This window comes from Podarcis cretensis (genome assembly GCF_951804945.1).
Source record: "Podarcis cretensis genome assembly, chromosome: 5".
Classification (NCBI taxonomy): domain Eukaryota; kingdom Metazoa; phylum Chordata; class Lepidosauria; order Squamata; family Lacertidae; genus Podarcis; species Podarcis cretensis.
Window position 1 is genome coordinate 45,788,543 of NC_137174.1, and position 22,527 is coordinate 45,811,069.

The window sequence follows — 22,527 nt, forward strand, 5'->3', positions numbered from 1 at the left end:
TTATTGCTAGGGTGGGATTGCAGCAATAGCCTCCTGGCAGCAGTGTTGCTGCTGCTTACCATTAGGGGTAGGAGCAAGACAACATTGGGGTTGCAAAAACAGTTACTTGCGCCTCCAACCTTAGTGATGCAAACTTGCTCCTTTTGAGAGAGTGCAAACCTATCCAGAACAGATTGAATGCCATCTCCCAGACCCGTCGAATCTGAACTTAATCTCCACTCATCCAAAGATTCAGTTTATTAGCCTACATTCCACCCATTACCATCTGCAAGTACTTGTTAAAAATCCTCTGAATTATAGCTGGTCATTGCTTTTGCCAAAAGACTGCTGTGTGTGGCTGGGGAGAGAAGGTTGAACGTCCTCTCCTCTCGTGTGGTGCCAATGAAAATCCATACCTGGTATTAGACAAAAAACAGCCCCATGTATGTAGCTGCTAGACACACAGTCAAAGTAATGTCTAGTTTGCTCTTCATTGTGGTGATTGCATGCTATTCAAGACCGGATAAAATATTGTCTGGTGGTGCCGTTGGGAGAGCTTGGATTCAAAAGGGAGTTTCTGAGTCTTCTCGGCACATATGGAAGCTTTCTGCGCTTTGTATCCTGGCTATAGTAACTAAACAATCCTGTCTCAGAACAAATATTCTATATCTCCCTTACACACATTATATATACAGGGAGAGGAAAGTGTTTGTATGAGTGTGATCTAGGGGAGAGGAAATGGGGTCTGTTTACAAGTGTGCACACTCAGTGCTGGTTCCAGAGCACATTAGTATTTGGAACTGGGTAGTAAGATGACCAAGATCATTTCATAGAAGCCGCAAAAATCTCTTGGGTAAGCAAAATAAACCTGAAGTTTCCTTTTGACTCACAAGGAAGGTATGAAATGACATCAGCCCAATCTACTTCTGTTTAGCTGCTGCAGCAGCAGAAACAAGAATGCAAAAGGTTAAGCAGCTGTTAGACTTGCATATTACACTTGCAAACTGAGATCATCTTACCAGCCTTTGTGCCTCTAAACCTTTGAAGATGGCAGAAATTTGCTTGATTCGCAATGCAGTGCTATACATATATATACATATATACTCAGAAGTATTAAAGTAACATTATGTGACTTCTATACAAGCCCATATCTGTATCCCATGTTTGTAAATCCTGGTAAATTTACATAACTAAAAGTATAGAAGTACAGAGCATATAACTGATGGTAGTGATGAAGGCTTGGCCTCCTTGTTAGGGGAGTCCACTCTGTTATTTAAAAAAGGAAGTTTGCTTTTCAAGTAATTTGCACTTTTAAACTCTTCACTGTTCTTCTTTCTTTAGTGTGGTCCAAGAAGCACTTGATCTTTCACAAGTTGCAATTTGAGTACGTAATTCATTCCCTGGAATAAGAATTAAAATAATTGCTGGCTAGAATGAAAGCTGTTGTCTGATGCTTTGACTTCATAGCTATAATCATCTCAAGAGAGTTGTGAGTTGCATTTTTGCAGCATGCAGTGCCCCAGGACTTCTTCATTGTGACCTTTATCCAAATGACCTCTCTAAGGTCCATGCCCCAGTAATTACCCTGACTGATCTACTACACAGCATCCACCACAACACTTTCAAAGTTCAATTTTGTCCCTTCCTCTCCTATCTGAACAGTTCCTTTACCTATCAACCTGAAACCACCTCAAAATACTGTGGCTTTCCTATTCTACCAGGTGTCACCCTAATCAGTAAGCCATGATGTTGCATCCATTACATGGTGTGAGAAACCAGATTGACATCTGCTTCAAGTGAGCAGGAAGTGGCTGAGACCACTTGAAAACTAACACTTAGCTGTGAAGATTATTGGCTATGATCAAACTCACTATTTTGAGAGGAGGAAAAAACAGACACTTCAAATGCAGCATTCCTGAATGAAGGCACAAACTACTTAAGTGGAGAAGCTTAGGTGGAAATAGGGATGGAGGAGAATTTCAGCTGGGCTGCATATTTAAGTGAATTGACCTATGGTAATATGCACCACCCAGACATACACATGGACTGGAATAATTATTCTTCACCTGTCACAATTCTCTAAATTTTGAAATACAGATCTCAGCTTAAAAAAATGAGAACTGTTGGTTTGTATAGGATGGTTACAATGATCTCAGAGACATACTCCACAATACCTGCAAATAACTCAAGGTTTTAATATTGTTACTCAGTCTAGGAACAACTGAAATGTCTTTTGTTTCACATCTAAATTTAAATAGTAGCTTTGGCGGCATGGATTCCAGGTTTGCTTCTGCTCTCTTGCACCATTCTTTTTCAATAGAAAGCATTGGTGGTAATCACCAGCTCAGCATCAGACACTTTTGAAACAAGAATTAACACTCAACTGCAGATCTTACTCTTTAGCTACAGGATTCTGCACTGTTCAGTAATGAATTCAATGATCAAACAACCTCTCGTTTAAGATCAGACTTAAGACTATCTCATGTTGGCTCAAGTTCCACAAAGCCAGGAATTTGGAAGCTAAGACTGATGCCTTAACAGACGTGCCCCATGTTCTGCATTGATGATATGCAATGTCACAAAACTGGGCTTGATTAAAACTGTAAGAGAATACCAATGAATGCTCAGAATGGAAATCACTATTTGCTGTTATTGCTTTCGGTCTGCAAATTATACATAATTAATTATGTCCTTACTTGTTTGCACTGTGTTTCCTTTGCACTGAAATTAATGGGCTAGAAGAATGTAATGACAATGTAATTCATGTAATTAATTGTGCAAATTATGTAAGTTGCATAATTTTATTACACAAAACAGCATGATGAATAATATCATTTTCGGTAGGAGGTGAAGTGCAGCAGAATGGAAACACTGCTGCATGCAACAAAGACAGGGTGGAATAGAAAACATGCCGTTTTACATCCTTCCTTACACCTTACCCTCTATGCAGCCACACTTTCGCTTGGTCTTTCAGGTGCAAATTTCAGTGTGGGCTGGGGCAGATGGGGTTCAGTGTAGGGTAGAGTTTGTGAGGTGTTTCAGTGTGGGTCAGGTATTTGGAATTTGTGGTGTGGGATTTCTAATGCAGGGTACATACATGGTTATGGCGTGGGCCAAAGTTCAACTTATTAGTCCAACAGGTGTCATTTTTAGAATCTATAGAATTTTGGGGCTTATAATGATGGAACTTCATTATTGCTACTTACCTTAGCTATAGGAGCATTCCTGTGTTCTTATAATTAAGGGCTGTTATATTCATAACTCTTAACCATGCTAACCATGGTTTATTGTTTTTAAACATACAAGGAAATTGGGTGTGAAGGAGGGAGACCCAGTTTTACTTGCTTGTAAGCAGAGTGACTGATGGGGAAACCATGGTTCTACTCAGTGCAAATTCAACATTTAGCCATGGTTAATGCAACATACTCTGAAAATCCACCTTAAAACGATGGTTTCACATCTTGTGATGGTAATTACAAAAGCTGTGCAAAAAAGAACTAGTGCTTGACTTTCCTTTTTGCCCTCTTAATCTTATATATACATTCTACATTCTCCGGGTAGAGTACAAGGTCACATTTAAGGTGCTGGTTTTGACCTTTGAAGCCCTTCACGGCCTAGAACCCTCGTACCTACGGGACCGCCTCTCCCGGTATGTCCCACAGAGAGCCTCAAGGTCCATAAATAGCAACACCCTAGTGGTCCCGGGCCCTAAGGAAGTTAGATTAGCTTCAACCAGAGCCAGGGCCTTTTCAACTCTGGCTCCGGCCTGGTGGAATGCTCTTCCTCATGAGACCGGGGCCCTGCAGGATCTGATTTCTTTCTGCAGGGCCTGTAAGACAGAGTTCTTCTGCCTGGCCTTTGGCTTGAAGCCAATTTGATTCCCTCCCCCTCTTTCTTTTTTCCTTTCTCCTCCTGTGATGAGGCTGCATTTTAATGTTTCAATATTTTAATATTGTATTTTAATTTTGTTTTTAAGTTGTATTCATTCAACTTATTTTTATTATTGCTTGTTAGCTGCCCTGAGCCCGGCCTTGGCTGGGGAGGGTGGGGTATAAATTATTATTTTTATTATTATTATTATTATTATTATTATTATTACTTTACAATCAGACCCATGGGCACATTTGCATTTTTGACTGAGTGTCATGCATGCCACCCCGTCTGGCCATTCCTCTCCTGGCTCAGCCCCTCGCCCCCAGAGAGACAGAAAGTGAAAGAGCCCACACATCACTTCCCCACTGGATCTAGAATTAATCTGAGCTACGAAGAGCACATAGAACTGAAAAGGAAAGTGAGAAAGAGCACCACTCTTCCAACTATGAAGTTCTATGAACTTCTCGCAGGAAAAAAGGGCAACCATCTTCACCACCTCATGACCAAGAGGGCAGTGTGTGTGTGTGTGTGTGTGTGTGTGTGCGCGCGCACTGTGTTCCAGAGGATTTGCAGGTGTTATGGAAAGTGTTCACAGGTGCCATTGTGCCCATAGGCATCAAATTGGCCAAAGGGATGGCTGGTGGGAGGGGCAGTGCCACACACCTGGCCTCCTATCAGCTGTTCTGCTGTGCTTACTGGGAGTTGGGTGAAATGGTATTGTAATGCTTATAAGGGGTTAATTGTGTGTAAGTTGCTGTTACTTTCGGTTAGATTGCCTGGCTAACCATGCCTCGGCTGACAGCCCTTCACTCCGTGGCCGTTCAGTCACTTGCAGAATCCGTCAGTGGGCGTTTCTTGAACCTCTTCCAGCATAAAAGTTGTTTGATGCCAAGTCTCCGCCTACTCTCCCTGCGCGGAACTCTCCTGTGCAAGGAAGGAGTGGGCAGAGGCGTGCCCGTGCTCTCTCCACTAGTCTAGGGCGAAGAGTCTTGGAGACCCTTCTCCGAATCCTCCATCTCCCTCCCTTCTCTACTGGTGTTGCGCTGAATTCCTTCCCCTCTGCTGGTCCCCTCTAATGCATCGCTCGGGAGCCTTGCCTCCACCTCTCGCTCTGATGTCAGTTCCCTGACAGGTATGAAGGTCATTGCAGTGGGAGCCCCAGATTGGTTCTCCCACTGCACTTGTATCCCTGCTGCCTTGTCCCTCACCCTTCCCCTCCCAGTAAGCACGGCAATGTGGCTGATGGGAAGCCAAGTGTGCAGTGCCACCCGTGTCCACCAGTCCCTGGTTGGCAAGTCCTGTACAGTGAGATTTTTTGTGTGTGTCATATTGCATGGATTTTTTTTTGCTTTGCTGGCATTTGAATCTCTCTCTCTCTCTCTCTCTCTCTCTCTCTCTCACACACACACACACACACACACACATGAATTACCACTGCCAACTTGAGAATCATATTTTACTTTGTGGTAAATAGATAGGAAGGGGATGCAACTGAACTGGGCAGTTTAGCTTCATAATTAGCAATCATAATTGGCTCTGAGATAATTAGACTCCAAAGCCAAAAGAATGGGGACAGATGTTTTCAAACCTGTACTTCAAAGATTTTGCCTTTGATTGTAAGAGTTTTGCATATGAAAAGAAACTGTCTATATAGTGTGTGATAGGGTTTAATTTTTTGAGGTAAAAATATGTGTTTCACAGAAAAGAGTAATCTTGAAAAGGAACAAATAGCTTGCAGAAACTAGCAAGATTAAAGACACTTTTAAGTAAAAAATTAATGAGTTTTACACTTTGTAGAGTTTAAATTCAGGCTACAACAGAAAGGTTATCAGAGTATATGATAAACTATTAAAACACAGAAAGGGTTTTTAAAAATCAATTATTTTGATCTTTCTTATCTTTTCTCAGTGCTACTAATAATGCTCAGAAACAGATGAACTGATTTGACCTTAGAAATAGCCACTCATACAAATACTTTTGCACTGTGGAATTTTTAATCTTTAAACTTTCTGCAACCTTGTTTTTTCAACTTTTTTTTTTGGGGGGGGGTCTTTATTTCTATGTCAAACACAGATACCTCAGAGTTTCGTAATCATTCCCAGCCAAGACCATTCCACTCAGGGATATATTGGCACACACAGGGGACAAGTTAACAGAAGTATTAAAACACTTTTGGAAATAAAAAAGGGGGAAACTGCTACCCCAACAACCCATACTACATTAACAAATATGGAACATTCTCACCTGCCATTGAATGCTGTGTGTTGGCTGTAAAAGTACAAATGGGAAAATGGGACAGTTAAATACCCTCCTTGAGATCCTTACAGGTCAGTGTATCCTATAGGAAGACAAAGTGGCTCTAACTTTGAATGGAAGCACTCCTGCTAGGAGCTGAGGCACCTTGCAGTGTTTTGTTGCACATATGAACATAGGAAGAGCCTCCAGGATCAGGCCAATAGCCCATCTATTGCAGCATCCTGTCTTTTGGGAAGCTCAAAAGCAGGATTCCCCCTCACTTGCGATTCCCAGACACTGGCATTCAGAGGCATAAATCTTCTGACAACGGAGGTAGAATACAGCTATTAAAGCTAGTGGACAATGATAGCCTTTCCATTCATAAGTTTACCTAATCCTCCTTTAATGCCATCTAAGTTGGTGGTCTTGTGGGAGCAAATTCCATCGTTTACCTATGTGCTATGTGAATAAGTAGGTTCTTTTGTCTGTCCTGAAGATTCCAATATCCCGTGTGTAATAATAGTAATAGTAGTAGTAGTAATAATAATAATAATGAATAAGAATAAGAATATATTACCCCTGCTCACCCTAAAGTCCCAGGGTGGGGCATTAGAAATAATACTAGACTTCGCCCCTGAAAGTATACTCCATTGTCTCTCGAGATAGACAGATGCAAAAAAACCCAAAACAATTTAAGACAATTTACAACCATAAAATATATGGTTATGTCCCCCCCCCCCCCTTTTGGAAATATTGACCGCTTTGAAGGTTATATTTCCAGAACTCTGAAACAGGAATGACTCACTTATGGGTTCTTCCCAGTCCACATATTCTTAAATAGTAAGTCTATCTACATCTTGTTTTCCTCTGGGTCCACAATTATATTAGGAACTCATCAGGCAAAACCCACTACATTAATATGTGAGTTTTCAAGTGGTTGACTCTAGTGCATGAGTTCCTGTTTCTGAGTTCCAAATTTACATTTACTGAAGCCTTTGATGATTCTGCCCCACTGGAAATAGAGTATTGGTAAGTATGATGTAATAAGCACTAACTGGTAATCAATAAGCCATACCACAGTTTTGAGGAAGAATGAAAGAAAGCAAATGGGAATATCTGCCAATTACAACCCAGGAAACTGCGTAATCATCCATCATTCAATTATGGGTATGGTGAGACAGAAGAATTGTCAATAGCCAAATGGGAATTTAATTAAACTTTCTAAAGAAGTCACCTTGGAAGAAAAGAAAGCAATTTGTACCCAAAAGGCAATTCTGTGCAGAAGGTTATTCATTTTCCCCAGGAAATGTATTTAAATGAGCCTTCTCTCCTCTAACTGAAGTTATCTTTAGAATGAAAAACTATGGAGAGAGCAACCAAAGTGCCTCTTGATCTAGCTACTAAAATAGAAACTTGTAAATAGCTGACCTCAGTGGCGATTTTGCAATTTTTCATCCTTGTGTCAAAAACAAACCTATCTCCACAAAAATATATATTTATAAACTACGCAATGTCTGACACACACACAGACACACACACACACACACACACACACACACACACAATTCCTGTAATAGCATTTTTTCTTAGGGATGGAGAAGAATGTTGGGAACGGAATATAGTTCATAAATCCTGTAGCCACTGCCCATCTTCTTGACTCCAAATCCCTCTGCCCCCCTGGAAAAGCCCATTGCCAGTGGTCACAGAAGTAAATGGTCCCCCCTTCCTTTCCCCACACTTTCACAAACCTACTGAAATAGGAGAGGGGGAGGGAGGAGCAGAGAAAACAGGAGCCAAAGTTAAAGCCAAAGGCAACCAAACGGTTGAGGCTTTTTAATTTGGAAAGAGGGTAAGTAAAGGGGGACATAAGAGCATGAGAGCCCTGCTGGATGAGGCCAGTGGCCCATCTCGTCCAGCAACCTGCTCTCACAGTGGCCAACCAGATGCCCATGGGAAGCCTGCAATTCCCAGCAACTCAAAGTTCCTTCACACATCAACCCACTCCTGGTTATATTAAGCCCCTTCCTTTTTTATTTCATCAGTATAATTTAAGGTAGGTAGGGGAGGGGTGCCATTTTGTTGCTGTTAATTGGGAGTTAGCAACTGTTACTGACTGTTGATAATTATCCAGAGGTTGACCAGCAGATCCAGATCTAATTTCTGCCTGTCTGCTGTAGAGAGCTGGAACAGTGCACATCTTTTGCAAGTCCGCTTAGCTGCAATCGAACCTCCCTGTACCCAGCTCTGTGAAAGGAAAAATGTGGAGTGTGGTGGAGGGGACAGAGGGAACTGGCAGACAAGATGGCTGATCATGTTCCAGAGGGACATGCCCCCCCCCCCCGGAAGTTGTTTCACCTCTCTTTAAGCAAGAATACGAACAAGGGAAAATCCACCAGACCACTGAATCTCCCTCTCTCCCTTCCTTACTGCTGATATATCAAAATCCATTACTTGGGAATATGGTAGGTTTCAGGCTGTCCTCTAGTCTTGCTCTCTCTGGTTAGCCTTTCCTTTTGACTAGTGCTATTTTTTGAGAAAAAGAGGTGCCTGAACTCACCATGAACACCTCCCTTGTTTTCTTATAATGGCAATGCCACCTACCTGAAAGATGCCAGAACTGAGTTATGGCGAGTTCCGGCTGAAAAAAGCCCGGCTTTTGACATAATAAATAAGCTTATCCCAATGCTGATCTGTCATCACTTCATACTAGTTCTGATTTTGCAAATATTGCCATTTGGCCTGCAAGACAAGAGAAGGAAAGTTATATTCAATATGGAGTTGGTCTCAGTGATGGTGCTCCTTCTGCATTACATCTTTACTCCGAAGAAGTTTCCTCCATCCAGTAAGGAATTTCATCCACGAGTACAAGCTACATGCATATGTTTTAGGCACTGAGTAAAAGGAGGTTTTGCAATATCCTGTGTCCTGTTGAAATCATCAGAAGTTTGAAAAGCAGGCGCACAGTGGGAGAAACCTGGGAATGTCCCCATAAGGGCTGCCAATAGGATCATAATGTCCTCTGTCCTGTTGAATTCATCAGGAGTTTGTTAGGTAGGCACACAGAGGAAGCAACCAGGGAATGTTCTGGGATTGTCCCCACAAGGTCTGCCAATAGCATCATAAGGACATAATACAGAACCCTGATGAACCAAACCAAAGGTGTACCTAGTCTAGTATTCTGTTCCCACAGTGACAATTCAGATCCTTATGGGGAGGCCACAAAGGATGGCATGAGCACAATGTCACTCTTCTATTCATGATCCTCAGCAACTCATAATCAGAGGCAAAATGCCTCTGATACTGGAGGTAATATAGCAATCATGATCAATGCTTGAAAAGTTAATCTTAAAAAGAAATTAGTTCCAGTTCTAATTTGCCCCTTTCAAAAAGGAACCAGTTCAAGCTCAAGTTTGACCCCTCGGTCAACTGGAATTCCTTTCCAGTTCAATTAACATTTCAATTCTCACTTAATTCACGTGGACCTCAGCATTCCTTCCATCCTGTCTTCAGAATTTTACAAGCTGCTCTGCAAAAGTAAACAAATATACTTAAGAAGACCAAGAAAACACCAGAACACACACAGTGTGATGTGAACATTGGTTTTATTTGTTTCCCCCAATAATTATGATAGTGAACCTTAAACAGCCAAATCACTTCTCAGATACGTTAAAAATGTAAAATGCAATCAACCAAAATCAAAACCCAATGATTGAATTATTTCAAAATTATTTTTAAATAATAATTTTAAAATTAAAATTGAGTTGAATTGAATTTAAAATTCCCCAGAGTTCCACCACAAAAAGGAACTTAATTCATGTTCAATTCACTTGGAAATTATAGGAACTACTTTCAGGTATAATTCAGAGGGTTTTAAAAAAATAATAATTCTGAGTTATTTAAGTCCAAGCACTGATCATAACTAGTAGCTAAGGGGAGTCTTATATCCAGGGATAGTCAACCTGGTCCCTACCACCCACTAGTGGGCTTTTCAGGATTCCAGGTGGGCAGTAGGGGGTTCTACAGTGCATGTTACTGCAGCACTGGTGGACGGTAAGGAACTTTTACCATCAAGAAAGATGCATTAGTGGGCAGTAGGTATAAAAAGGTTGACTAGCCCTGTTCTAATCCACACAAACTAAAGCCATACAAACTGTGCCCATCACTACCTACTGTGGAATTGAATATGCACCATTTCACAAAAAAGGTAGTGCTTGAATTATAGGACGTGGGGTAGGGAAATTCTATCTTTTTCATGATAATGTCACTTAGCTACTGCTTTAGAAGGCTGCAGGGAAGGAGACCCACATGACGCGGTGTCCCTACATCTGTAAATCGTATTTCTTGAATAGACATAGGGACCCCAAATTATGCCTTCCCTTCCTTGGGCCTTCCAAAACAGCACCTAAGTGAGGTTGTCTATTGCTTCATGTCCTAGTCCCTGTAAAAATCAATAGGCATAGGGTGCAATCAGCTTGGGCATATTCTGGAAGTACCTCTACAGTAAATGCAAGTAAGGCAATGTGCTACTTCTCTTATCATCTAATAAACCTTTGGAAACTTACTGAGGCAAATATTTATGGATCAAGAAAGATGCTACTGCTTAGTAAATCGGGACAATGCTCTTACTCAAATATGCCCTTTCCTTCCTGACCTATTGAGGCTTCCTTACTGAGCTTTAATTTTCTCCTTGCAATTCCATCCTTTCTGCCTTTTATGTCAGCTACTTCTTCCCTGCCCCCGATGCCTGCTTGAAACTTTGCCACTGGAATAATTGCCATAGCGCCTTGCTCCAGCTGCATCAACTTCTTCACTCCTCTCATCTACCACTTCAAACGGGCTATTTATAGTCAACTGCTAGAGCCTGCATCTTGCTGCCACGCCTCATATAGGAGATGTATGCATTTGCTGAACTACCCCACCCTGACTCTCAACTTCGCTAGGCAACCAACAATAAGAGGGCAAGAGCTTAACTTGAACCCCAGAACTTGTAGTCTATTCAACTCTTGAATATGTGATGTAATATGGCAGTTCATACTGGAGTGTTCTCCACTCTTGCTGCTCCTGGATAGAAGCAAATAACTGTACAAAAAACCTCTGGTGGCTTATTTACAGGTCAGAAAAAAGCACAAGATATCCTGAAGATGAACCCTGAATACACAGATTGTCTGGAAGTGCTCCTGGTCCCCACCTCCCCCCACAATTGTCCTCAATGTTTTTTCATAGGTTTCAACTTGCAGTGCAGCATTGTGAACATGAAAGCAAAGAGCCCTCTGCTAAGCTATGCCCAGGATGGTCAAACGACACATGGAGAAATGGGGAGTTGTGAAGTACTTGAGGTAGTTGGCCTGTAATTGGCTTCATGTGAGTTGAAATTTTGTGGCGTTCCTTTATGCTTGTGATGCCAGGCTGGGTGGTTTGGAAACTGACATGAAATTCTGGGCTCTGCATCTTCAAACCATTCCAGGTATTTTGCTCCATTAATCTTACAAATGACTGAAAGGGCGGGGGGAACCCAGTAGTGTTCTAAAGCCAAGATCCTACTAGGTCTGGAATGCAAAGGACACATTCCTACAGCCTGCAGCAATCCACAAATTAAGAGTTATCAGATAAACATTGATGGATACTTTTTATTTCTCTTTATGCAGCTGAAAGAAACCACATCAATAGAAACCGCTTACTTTTCAACAGCACAGGATAAGCCTTTTAGTGTATGGTGGATGGAAATAAAAAACATCTGCAACATATATATATATATATATATATATATATATATATCAGTCAGACCCTTAGAACAGCATTTTACTCAGTCATGCCATCTGATTTAACTTATAGGCTCATGTTTCTATGGTTTTACCAACAGAAGCTTCCTTTAATTTCTGTGAGGAATATGCAGAAATAAAAAAGGGTAAGGAATTTATTTCTGGATCTGAAAAAATACTGGGAAATGGGCACTGTATATCCCACTGTAATAGTAAGATGAATTTGAAGTTCATTTAAGGGTCCAAACAAAAGCCAGACACATGATCACTCACTTTCCAAATCAAAGAAAGATTATCACCCAGTTCAGATAGTATATTTTATACCCTTCACAGAGGAAGTCCATATGGGTACAGCTGGGTTGCCAAAGTAATGTCTGGCCAAGCATGACTACTTTGATAGATGCCACTCCCCAGCGGCGATTCTCATGAGCATGCCGGAGAAAAAGCAATGGGAACCAAACTCACAGAAATCATGGCTGGGAGCAGTGCCTGCCAACAAGGTCACACTGGAACTGATCCTCCATACAGCTGTGTTTCATAGAAATGTTTTGGACCATCATTGGCTGCTACTTCTATAATACAAACCGTGTATGATGTCAATTATGATGTTCACCTGGGAGTTCATTCTTTTTCTTGCAAAAATGCCAACATCTGGAATAGGTTCGTAGTATGGGGTTATTGGCTCCTCATGCCTGCACTTAGCAAGCAGAGGGGTGGTGGGGTGGGGAAGCTCCCATTGAAGTGAATGGGAGTTTTCTCCCCATTGCATAGTGTAGATATGGGCTGCCCAGTCCAGACGTGCATTGGCAGTTTGTGAAAGAAAATGCTTGAAGTCCATTGCAAGCTGTATGATAAATGCCATATGTATCCCTGTTTCCTGCATTTCCACAAGGGTAGTCAAAATAGGGCTCTCTTGTACCTGAAGTAGGTATAGCAGCCCACCCTTCTTTCATCTGCTCCTTTTTCTAAGCCAAACTCTGTGTGTGTGTGTGTGTGCGTGTGTGCGTGTGTGCGTGTGTGCGCTCTTATGATTACCATTATAGTGGGAGTAAATGGTTAGCCATTCCTTTCCCCTGCACTGAATTCCCAGTTAAAACCACACCCTGCCTGTAACCAAAATTTTAAAAATCTGATATGATGTCACATGCATAGGAGCCAACTCCTATTGGCCGTGGGCGCTTTGGTCCCCACAATAAAATATTTGGGGAGACTGGGCCCCCATAAAGTTGATGAGCATTCCCATTCAAATGGTGTGCATGCACTGTCATGTGATCGATTATGCAGGGTGGGGCTAACCTGGGCCCCCACAATATTTTATTCAAGTTGGTTACATGCACTTGCTACTTCGACTCTGACAGTGCCCCCCCCTCCCCAAATCCCATATGTCAGGGATGGAGTCCTATCTCATCACTATTCTCAAGTTTGTGTGGGGTGAATGTGAAGTTCAAGAGGTCTAGTTACGCATCCCCCCCATCTGACACATCAGAGATAGAGTCCTTTATCTCACCACTGAACCCTCAGTGAATGTGCGGGTCAACAGTCCTTATGTGAGTTAGTCCTATACGTTGGATCTAGAAGTCGGATTAAAGGTTCCTTCTGAGAAAGTTCCTGCTGAATGAGGTGCCAGAGTCTCGTATCACTGTGAATGAATGCTAACATTGTTTCAAAATGTGGTTTTGGGATTGCAAACTCTTATCTCCATTTAACATGTAGTTTGACATGCACAACTGTGAATTGTATGGCCTTGTGTTTACTCAGTGTTTCTATAGCTGAGCAAAGATAGCTTATTCGAATTAAACCCTTGTCTGTCTGGCTTACCTAGGTTGATCCTCCCTTCCTAAGAAGAAGGACCATAATCTACTTGATTGTGAAAATGTTCTGTTCTATTATTTACATTAATTAGGTAAAGGTAAAGGTACCCCTGCCCGTACGGGCCAGTCTTGACAGACTCTGGGGTTGTGCGCCCATCTCACTTAAGAGGCCAGGGGCCAGCGCTGTCCGGAGACACTTCCGGGTCACGTGGCCAGCGTGACATCGCTGCTCTGGCGAGCCAGAGCCGCACACGGAAACGCCGTTTACCTTCCCGCTGGTAAGCGGTCCCTATTTATCTACTTGCACCCGGAGGTGCTTTCGAACTGCTAGGTTGGCAGGCGCTGGGACCGAGCAGCGGGAGCGCACCCCGCCGCAGGGATTCGAACCGCCGACCTTTCGATTGGCAAGTCCTAGGCGCTGAGGCTTTTACCCACAGCGCCACCTGCGTCCCATTCATTAATTAGGTAATCATTAATGATAATATTTTGACACAAAATGCATATTTCACTATGCATGGGGTTGTTCTTAAAACAGTTTCAGCGCAGATGGATTGCAATATAATATTTTATTTTTATTTTTAAAAAAAAACTATTTCCTTTGATTTTAAAGAAACATACTGGCATTCAGAATATAGCAAGGGAATATAGCAAGCGACATGTCTTATTAACATAGTACTTACTCTCATAAGGATTTTTAAACACCTACTCAGATTTATATTTCCAGCCATCTGCTTCTTCCCTAAAATCTGACAAAAAAATCTTGCTTTGCAAAAAAATAAAATAAAAAAATGCTGAATGCCAATGTCACCTGGATTTGATAGCTCTGAAGTCTGTTTATATTTAATGAGAGGCTGCATTGAAATGTTAACAGACACTAAAATCACGTCTTGGGGGGTGGGAGGCGGTGGCCCTGCATTTGGTGTCCCAAATGTTTCTGTGAAAATGTGTTTCCCTTATACACTGATAACTAAAATGTTTTGCCAAAATTGTGGTTAGAAGGATTCAAACATATTTAGCATAGATTACCTTTGGGACGCAGGTGGCACTGTGGGTTAAACCACAGAGCCTAGGGCTTTCCGATCAGAAGGTCGGCGGTTCGAATCCCCGCAACGGGGTGAGCTCCCGTTGCTTGGTCCCTGCTCCTCCCAACCTAGCAGTTCGAAAGCACATCAAGTGCAAGTAGATAAATAGGTACTGCTCTGGCAGGAAGGTAAACAGCGTTTCCGTGTGCTGCTCTGGTTTGCCAGAAGCGGCTTAGTCCTGCTGGCCACATGACCCAGAAGCTGTACGCCGGCTCCCTCAGCCAATAAAGCGAGATGAGCGTGGCAACCCCAGTCGGACATGACTGGACCTAATGGTCAGGGGTCCCTTTACCTTTACCTTTGGGCTAGTTTAGCAACAATAAAATTCTGGTGTTGCAGATTTCATGAATGGAAAAGAATCTCCCAGATTTCACTAGACCAGAAGTTGTGTTCCTCTCCCTGCCCTGCCCTGCCCTGCCCTGCCCTGCCCTGCCATGCCAATAGGGATGGACGAATCTGTCCTTTTTCAGTTTCTCTCATATTCTCATTTTCCAATCTTAATTTTAGTTCACATTACTGCATCTGCATTTTTTTAAAAAAGCGAAATGTCCCCATGGAAATGCATCAGCTTTTTAGTGTGCATTTCTCCTAATTCAGTCATACCTCATGTTATGTTTGCTTCATGTTATGTTCTTTTGGGTTACGTCCTGTGGCGACCCGGAAGTACTGGAAAGGGTTACTTCCGGGTTTCACAGCTCACACATGCACAGAAGTGCAAAATGACATAATGCACATGTGCAGAAGCAGCAAATTGCAACACGCTCGTGTGCAGACGCACCACTACGGGTTGCGCTCTTTTCATGTTGCGAACAGGCCTCCAGAACGGATCCCATTCGCAACCAGAGGTACCACTGTACACACATTTTCACAAGTGTGCAATTTTATGCACACTTTCCCATAATATACGGTATGCCTTTTTGTAAAAAATAAATAAAAATGGATGGAAAACTGCATTGCAATATTTGGAGACGTGTGAATACGAATGGATAGTTGTGTTAGAATCATAGAACTGTAGGGACTGTTTAGGGATCCCGGGGGTCATCTTATTTAACCTCTGCAATGCAGGAATCTCAACTAAAGCATCCATGACAGATGGCCATCCAACCTCTGCTCAAGAACTGCCAAGGAGGGAGAGTCCACAACCCCCTGAGGGAGTCTGTTCCACAGTCAGACAGCTCTTACTGTCAAAAAGTTCTACGTGATGTTTAGTTGGAATCTTCTTTCTTATAACTTGAATCCATTGGTTCAGGTCCTAGCCTCTGGAGCAGGAGAAAACAGGCTTGTTTCCTCTCCCATGTGATAGTCGTTGAGATATTTGGAGATGGCTATCATATCTCCCCTCAGTCTTCTCTTTTCCAAGCCTAACATACCCATCTCCTTCAACAGTTCCTCATAAGGCTCGTTTTCCAGGCCCTTGATCATTTTGGCCACCCTCCTCTGCACACATTCCAGCTTTTCAATATCCTTATTAAATTGTGGTGCTCAGAACTGGACACATTACTCCAGGTATGGTGTGACCAAGGCAGAATAGAGTGGAACTATAACTTCCCTTGATCTGGAAACTACTGTTGATGCAGCCTAGAATAGTATTAGCTTTCAGGTTGTTAAATTAGGTAAGTTAGCATTAAATTGAGAACCAAATGGAATTTCTCCTCTGCCTCAATACCCTACCCTTGCAAGCTGAATGCAGTCCACCAAATGGGTTTGAGTGCCTGCAAGGCAGTAGTTTCACTTCCTGTTTGAGATTGCAAATGAAACACCTGGCCAGTCACAAAACAAACCGATAAGCAGCATTCACCATGTTGGGACACAAGTTGTGCAGGCTTGGACTATATAGGTCAGGGGTCAGCAATCTTTTTCAGCTGTGGGCCAGTCCACTGTCCCTCAAACCATGTGGTGGGCCGGACTATATTTTGAAAAAAATATATGAACGAATTCCTATGCCCCACAAATAACCCAGAGATGCATTTTAAATAAAAGGACACATTCTACTCAGGTAAAAACACGCTGTTTCCCATACTGTCTGCTGGCCGGATTGAGAAGGTGATTGGGCCACATCTGGCCCACGGGCCTTAGGTTGCCTACCCCGGTATAGGTAGTAGCCAATGTGTTGCTTTCCAGATGTTGTTGAACTACAACTTCCATCATCCTGGACCATTGACCACACTGGCTGGAGCTGTGGCCATCATCTGAAGGGCATCACATTAGTTACCCCTAAAGAAGATCAACTTATGCTATTTTCCTATTCATTCTAAAATGCTGGCCTAATCGTGCCTGATTTCTGAGCACAGATGTACTTAACATCTTTGGAACTGGCTCACGCCTCATTGTCTAAGTTAAGTAGCAAGCACTTTCAGCTGTCAACAAATTGGGCCAGACTATACCTCCGTGTTTAGTGGGAAAACTGATAGCCCAGACCAATTTTGTGAGGCGTAAAGCAAACAAAATCTTTGCTACCTGGAGATCAAGGGCAGGCATTTGCAGATGATGTAGCAGAAATTCCATGGTTTCTCTGCCATACTGGATGCTGCAGATGATGAAGCACTCAGAGAGACACTGCCACCACTGCGTTTCTCCTCAGTCTAGATATTTTGAAAGTAACCTTATCTGGTCATGGAAAGACCAACCCCAGATGAAACATTCCCATTGCCAGCAGCGTCTCCTCAACAAGTTTCTCTATGTTTTGACTTTCAGTTTTGTGGTTCTCAGAAAGACAGAGAGCAAATACATGAGCTTAGATACAGTTGCTCTGCTGAACATGCGGCAACTCGGAGGCACATGACAACATCTTAATTTTATTTATTTAGCAAAATTTCTTCATCTCAGAATATAGATCCACATCTCGCAGACTAATGCACAGGTTGAAATGCAGTTGATCTTTGGATTTGGCAGTTCCAAGCTAAAAAATGTACCACAATGTGTCTTTGGGGATAAATTTTGTTCACAAATGCCTATTTTGTAAAAAAAGCACAAAACAATTTTTTTTTTGTGGTGAAAATTTATTTTAAAATGTGCACGTTCATGTGGAAATGGGTCAGAACTGAGGCTGGCATGCAACAGAAGGAAAAGTGACATGAATTGGAAATAGTCAGAGTTGCCGTTCCCGAGATGATGTACAGACTAAAAAGCTAGATAGGGAGTGGAAAGGGTTTTTTAAAAGAAAGGAAAAGAAAGGTCAGTGTTCTGAGCAATGGACCAATAAAAATCATGTCCTGAGTTCCTCTTTGTCATTCACTCAGCACACACAAAGAAGAATAAAGGAAGGGCCTTGTCCTCCTGAATATAAGCAGAACATCTTGAACTGAATCATTGATAAAAGCACCAGAGGAGTGTATCTAGCAGAAGGAAAAAGCTGGTGAGGGCATGGGTGACTGTGGAGAAACACCACAGTGCTCTGCATTTGTGTTAAGTAAACATGGGGTTACCAGTGCATTTGTGTTAAGTAAACATGGGGTTACCGGTGCAGATGAGCGCTCTGCTCTGCCCCTGCTGCTGATTCATTGCTCTGCCAGCTGTTGGAGGGCAAACCTCTGAAGCAGAAAGCTTCCTGTCCTTGTGGAGGTTCCTGCACATTTTAGACTTTTCAAGGTTCTAGGGTTGCAATCCCAACCCCTGCCGGGGAGCAACAAGACGCAAGAGGACTCGAGAGTCACTGCTGCATCTGCAACCCTGATGGTTTCCCTGGCCCAAATAGAAGTGGGGAAGGGAGCACAGGCAAACTTCTGCAGAGCTCACCCTGCAGTGGGTTAAAGGCCATCATACGATGAGAGTGGGGCTGGCTCAGGTTCCATTGAATGCCTGGCTGGCAGGCTCAACTACTCCCCTTCCATGCTAATAAATAAAGCCTATCCATTTATATATTTTTTAAAGTGTGTTCCAAAGAAGAAGTCACTATTGGAATTGAAGAAGGAGCACTGTGGACAAGAATATAAAAAGACTGCAGAAAGATGGGAAGTATGTTTAGAAAAGGCCTGTATTTTAATACAAACATGCATCGACTTGCATTGAAAGGCCTTCTTGCATATATATTTCATTGCAAAGATACATTTGGCAGCTCCATTCAGCAGAGCGTGTATCCTCACAGTGAAACAGATTTTGGTAACCAGTCTTAAGTGATGTTATTAGCCGCCATCACATGGGTGAAAAGGCTTGAGCAACATGTGAGCGGACATAGTATAGCACTCAGTTCTGCGTCGCTGGCTGTCTTGTTTGCCAGCTGCTTATATTGTGACTAGACTTAGCAGATGAGCTGCATCTGACACCTGGTAGGAGGAATAGCATGCAAATGCAGAAGAGGAAAACATAGCACAATGTTGATAAACACAATAGTTTTTCTCTTCCTTCCTTCTTTCAGTTCCTTTTTCTTTTTCACCATTCATATTCCCTTTTTCTTAGCTATTATATTCCTCTTCTTTTCTTCTCCCTGATTCTCTTCCCTTGCACTGTATTCAGTTCACTTGAACTTGATGGTTTTGGTGCAGCTGACCCTCCCTTCCTACTGCTTATTTCCCAGTAAAAATTAAAAGGTAAAGTCCAGTCAAAGGCGACTATGGGGTTGTGGCACTCATCTCGCTTTCAGGCTGAGGCAGCTGCATTTGTCCACAGACAGCTTCCTGGGTCATGTGGCCAGCATGACTAAACCACTTCAGGTGTGATGGAGAACCATGATAGAAGCTAGAGTGCACGGAAACACTGTTTACCTTCCCTCCACAGCGGTACCTATTTATCTACTTTCACTGGTGTGCTTTCCAACTGCTAGGTTGGCAGGAGCTGGGACAGAGCAATGGGAGCTCATCCCATCGCAGGGATTTGGACCGCCAACCTTCTGATCGGCAAGCCCAAGAGGCTCCGTGGTTTAGACCACAGCGCCACCCGTGTCCCAGTAGACACATTGCAGACCTGGTGGGGAAACATTGACCCTAGTGGGTTTATCCTAAGTCAGGCACCTAAGCAGATTGGCAATTTTCCTTCTTCAACTATCTAAATAGCCACAAAGCAGAGTGTTCTGACAAGAGTCTTCAGTGCCAAATACCTTATTCACCCCACAAGCCCCTATTTGATTAATCTTTTGGCATCCAGGTTTATCTGAAAACTAGGGCATCTCAAAAAGGAGGCTGATGCTCCCAACTTGCACAACAATAGTTTTACCTAGAGCCACGTAGCACTTCTTATTGGAACACGCTTCAACATATTTAGCGAACGAGGGATTGGCAAATAGAATAAATATCTTTTTTTGCAGAAAGCATAAAGCTGGGGCCAGGATCTAGTCTATGGAATCAATTTCATGCTTGGTATAGTGTTTGTGAAAAGCAATATTGTAAATAACTCCTGGGAAGGTTCACTCAAAATTTCTGAAACATGATCATAGATTTGCATTTATCTGGGTATGACCAAAGATAGAGGAATCTGTCTGCTACTTTGTGATTATTATTTTTAAAACAATCCTTATGAAAATTCATCAGCATTTCTTGCAATTTGTGCATTTTTGTATTTTGCTTATTCGCCATTTACCCTAATATTCATATTTCCCTAATATAACACATTTTTGAATGTTATTTTCACTAAATGTGTCTTTCAATGCACACTTTACCTTAGCATATGCACTTTTGTACACATCATTTTGCTGGAGACCTTCACTGGAAAATTCAGAAGTGCAAATTTTGCAGGATGGCTCTCTTTCTGTTCGCATTTTGTTTTAGAAAGTGCAAATTACATAGAGTTGCCTTTAAATTTGAACTGAACCAAATTTATCCCCCGTTCATAGGTATGGGTCATGCAAATGCAAACAGTTTCTCCACTGATTCATTTCTTAGACTTCTGTCCTGTGTTTTGTTCCAACAGGTCCTTATTTCAATGAGAGAGATATAAATTTGTGCTTAACTCTAATTAATCAATAGCTTAATTTTGGCCAGTCCTGGATGGGGAACATGTGTCTGTCTAGATGCTACTGGGATACCACTCCCATTGTCCTGACCATTAGCCACACTGGCTGGGTCAAATGGGAGGGCTGACCTGGACGTTTCCCCTCCCTAGGCCAGATTATGGCTTTTCTATTTAAAATCTATCAGTGAAAGACTTAGATGTGAGGAAAGTTAAACAAGAGTAATTTAGGGGGATGAATCACTTTCAGTAGCAGAGTTAGGTTCATACAAGCCAAGGAATTTTTTTAAAAAATGCTTTAGGCTTTCTCCAGCCTATAAGACTGGGTGGGGTGCAAATTCCAATTGGTGAAGAGGGATCTAAAATGCTGCCTTGGTGGGTGTTTGCAGAAGTCATGTGGCAGGATTTCAGCCCTGCAGTGGCTCAGCCTTGGATTGATCTTGGCATCGTTCTGCCGTGTGAAAACACCCTCATGATACAAAGTGAAAGGAAAACAACTCAGCCCAGTACTCACAAAGACCCTTGTGAAACAATTCAGGTCTTTCAGCCTCCATGATTTAGTGGTTTAATCCTCTTTTCCAGTCTGGAAATTCCCCTTCACATGGGAACATTACCTCAGTCATAAAATAGCTCCCAACAAGCTCTGCCTAACTGCAAGCCATGCAAAGGGTAAAAAACAGCTACAGACAGCTAACATGCAGTGCATCCAAAAAAATGAGATTCCACCCCCTTTTGGATCACAGCACCAAAGCTTTTGAGCTGCGCAAACGCTGTGTGTGTGTGTATTTTGGCAGAAACAAAATAACTTCTGCAAAATAGATATATTGCTGCACGATCTTTTCCTCATAAAAGAATGATGCCTTCATGAATAAGAAGAACAAAAGAGCAGAAGGCAGCTAAAAACAAAGAGGCACATTTCATTCTTTTCAGACAAATAGCAAGGAGAATCACACTGGGCTTGAGGCCGAAGCAGCCTCCTTCATTTTTAAAATGGTGAACAGACTGTTATGCATTATCGTTGAGGTTGTAAGCTGAAGAACGTTCAGTTGTGCCATGCTGGTAATGCAATTGCAATGTACTTATGCTTACCAGTGGGGTACATGTAACTGACTACTTAAGAATCCCATTCTCTGATCTGGCAACAACCATTGTGAAATGAAATTCTCAGCCTGACCCATGTTATATTCGCCTCCATGCCACGGAAGGAAGAGAAGAGATAGCATTTAGGTTTAAATTGCACCAGAGCTTTATCAAACACTACATTATCTGCAAAAGGGTAGAGTTAGGCCAATTTAATTTAGTGCAACCTAACATGGGCATCTCCCTCAGCCATATGCCTCACACAAGACAGTCGCTTAAACAGGGGTGTGAGTCATGATGTGGTTTGTCACAATGTGGCTCCATCTTCTCACAGATTTTTATTGTCTGCTAAACTAAGTTTTCGGGACGTGGGTGGCACTGTGGTTTAAACCACAGAGCCTAGGACTTGCCAATCAGAAGGTCGGTGGTTTGAATCCCCGCGACGGGGTGAGCTCCCATTGCTCCTGCCAACCTAGCAGTTTGAAAGCACATCAAAATGCAAGTAGATAAATAGGGCGGGAAGGTAAACGGCGTTTCCGTGTGCTGCTCTGGTTCGCCAGAAGCAGCTTAGTCATGCTGGCCACATGACCTGGAAGCTGTACGCCGGCTCCCTCAGCCAATAAAGTGAGATGAGTGCCGCAACCCCAGAGTCGGTCACGACTGGACCTAATGGTCAGGGGTCCCTTTACCTTTACCTTTAAACTAAGTTTTGCTATGAGTAGACCCATTTAAATTGATGAACATTGCTGAGTTGAGTGCACTTATTTATTTATTCGTATTTATTATTTGCTACCTCTACACCTTCCTTTTCTTCCAATAAACTATAGG

The 22,527-nt window shown here is 42.5% G+C and overlaps 2 long non-coding RNA genes across 3 annotated transcripts in view; one reads left to right on the forward strand and one right to left on the reverse strand.

The window, feature by feature from the left end:
* The window catches only part of LOC307216464, a 214,171-nt gene that overhangs the window by 159,302 nt on the left and 32,342 nt on the right, over positions 1-22,527 (forward strand). Inside the window, exons 4-5 of one of the 2 annotated variants that reach the window (XR_013839092.1) lie at positions 11,311-11,423; positions 13,669-13,749. This is a non-coding gene — a long non-coding RNA (uncharacterized lncRNA). Of the gene's footprint in view, positions 1-11,310; positions 11,424-13,668; positions 13,750-22,527 lie in introns of those variants that run through there. The other variant, XR_013839093.1, reaches the window with a different exon arrangement.
* Positions 1,245-17,268, reverse strand: LOC307216486. The gene is made up of 3 exons (XR_013839121.1): positions 17,197-17,268; positions 8,689-8,826; positions 1,245-1,379 (listed from the first exon to the last, which is right to left on the reverse strand). It is a non-coding gene; the product is annotated as an uncharacterized lncRNA (long non-coding RNA).